Below are 2,879 nucleotides of genomic sequence, written 5' to 3'. Positions count from 1 at the left end.
TGAATGCAAAAATATTTCAAAATTATAATAAATATAAGTGAGGAAAAATTATTTCACGCAGTAAAAATGAACTCCAAAATTTTGTTATCCACGTTTGCGAAATTCCACTAGTACAACCCCTAATAAATTTTATAGGAAAGAGACTTCTAACTGATACTAACATGTTTTAAATGCGGTGGATATGTATGCAAGAAACATGTTGAGGATGCAAGTGGCCTAATGATCCAAAAATTTCCAGGAGAAGAAAAAATTAAATTCTCAAGTTAACGTGTGGTTGGATATTTACAGGTACCAAACAAACCTCTTTTTTCCAATCCTTAAAGTCACAGATAATTTTTGGAATTATCACTCTCAGCATTTGTGCATTTGCATTTTGCATGTTCAATTTTTTTTTTCAGATCCAAACTTGAGTTTTCTCTCTCCCATTTTTCACGTAAACAAAAAAGATATAAGATCACAACAAAATGAAAATTTTAGAGTTTATGTATGCCAAAAAATTTGAAAAGTATAATAAATGTAAGTGAACAAATTTATTTCGTGCACTAAAAATGAACTCCAAAGTTTTGTTTTCCATGTTTGGGAATCTCCACAAGTACAACCCCTGATACATTTTATAGGAAAGACACTTCTAAGTGATCCTAACATGTTTTAAATGTGGAGGATATGCATGCCAGAAACTTGTAGAGGATGCAAGTGGCCTAATGATCCAAAAATTTCAAGGAGTAGAAAAAATTAAATTCTCGAGTTAACGTGTGGTTGGATATTTACCGAAGCCAAACAACCCACTTTTTGCCTATCCTTAAAAATCATAGATACTTTTTGGAATTATATCTCTCAGCATTTGTGCATTTCCATTTTGAATGTTCAAATTTTTTTTTCAGATTCAAACTTGAGTTTTCACTCTCCCATTTTTCTCATAAATAAAAAAGTTATAAGATCACAACAAAATGAAAATTTTGAGTTGATGTATGCAAAAAAATTTGAAAACTGTAATAAATTTAAGTGAAGAAAATTATTTCACGCACTAAAAATGAACTCCAAAGTGTTGTTATCCATGTTTGGGAAATTCCTCTAGTACAACCACTAAAAGATTTTATAGAAAAGAGACTTCTAACTGATCCTAACATGTTTTAAATGTGGTGGATATGCATGCCAGAAACATATTGAGGATGCAAGTGGCATAATGATCCAAAAATTCAAGGTGTTGAAAAAATTAAATTCTCAACTTAACGTGTGGTTGGATATTTACAGAAGCCAAACAACACTTTTTTTGCCTATTCTTAAAATTCACAGATACTTTTTGGAATTATCTCTCTCAGCATTTGTGCATTTCCATTTTGGATGTTCAAATTTTTTTTTCAGACCCAAACCTCAGTTTTCACTCTCTCATTTTTCTCGTAAACAAAAAAGATATAAGATCACAACAAAATGAAAATTTAAGAGTTGATGTATGCAAAAAAAGTTGAAAACTATAATAAATGTAAGGGATGGAAATTGTTTCACACACTAAAAATTCACTCCAAAGTTTTGTTATCGATGTCTGGGAAATTCCACTAGTACAACTCCTAATACATTTTATAGGAAAGAGACTTATAACTGATCCTAACAAGTTGTAAATGTGGAGGATATGCATGCCAGAAACATATTGAGGATGCAAGTGGCCTAATGATCCAAAAATTTCAAGGACTAGAAAAAATTAAATTCTCAAGTAAACGTGCGGTTGGATATTTACCGGAGCCAAACAACACACTTTTTCCCTACCCTTTAAAATCACAGATACGTTTTGGAATTATCTCTCACAACATTTGTGCATATCCATTTTGGAAAATTTTTTTTCAGATCCAAACTTGAATTTTCACTCTCCCATTTTTTTCGTAAACAAAAAATACATAAGATCACAACAAAATAAAAATTTTAGAGTTTATGTATGCAAAAACATTTATAAACTATAACAAATGTAAATGAAGAAAATTATTTCACGCACTAAAAATGAACTTCAAAGTTTTGTTATCCTTGTTTGGGAAATTCCACAAGTACAACCCCTAATGGATTTTATAGGAAAGAGACTTCTAACTGATCCTAACATGTTTTAAATGTGGTGGATATGCATGCTAGAAACATGTTGAGGATGCAAGTGGCCTAATGATTCAAAAGTTTCAGGGACTAGAAAAATTTAAGTTCTCAAGTTAGCGTGTGGTTGGATATTTACCGGAGCCAAACAACCCACTTTTTTCCTGTCCTTAAAAATCACTGATACTTTTTGGAATTATCTCTCTTAGCATTGATGCATTTTCATTTTGGATGCTCAAAATTTTTTTTCAGATCCAAACTTGACTTTTCACTCTCTCATTTTCACGTAAACAGAAGAGATATAAGATCTCAACAAAATGGAAATTTTAGAGTTTATGTATGCAAAAAAGTTTGAAAACTATAATAAATGTAAGTGAAGGAAGTTGTTTCACGCACTAAAAATGCACTCCAAAGTTTTGTTATCCTTGTTTGGGAAATTCCATTAGTACAACCCCTAATGGATTTTATAGGAAAGAGACTTCAAACAGATCCTAACATGTTTTAAATGTGGTGGATATGCATGCCAGAAACTTGTTGAGGATGCACGTGGTCTAATGATCCAAAAATTTCAAGAAGTAGAAAAAATTAATTTCTCAAGTTATTGTGTGGCTGGATATGTACCGGAGCCAAACAATCCAATTTTTTCCTATCCTTAAAAATCACAGATACTTTTTGGAATTATCTCTCTCAGCATTTGTGCATTTCCATTTTGGATGTAGAAATTTTTTTCAGATCCAAACTTCAGTATTCACTCACCCATTTTTCTCGTAAACAAAAAAGATATAAGATCACAACAAAATGAAAATTTT

The sequence above is a fragment of the Aristolochia californica genome, unplaced genomic scaffold (assembly GCF_029961685.1).
Source record: "Aristolochia californica isolate CCGP_79_NKW_82.1479 unplaced genomic scaffold, dmAriCali1.0.hap1 SCAF_10, whole genome shotgun sequence".
Taxonomy (NCBI): domain Eukaryota; kingdom Viridiplantae; phylum Streptophyta; class Magnoliopsida; order Piperales; family Aristolochiaceae; genus Aristolochia; species Aristolochia californica.
The sequence above is the reverse complement of the archived record's forward strand: the minus strand, read 5'-3'. Positions refer to the sequence as shown.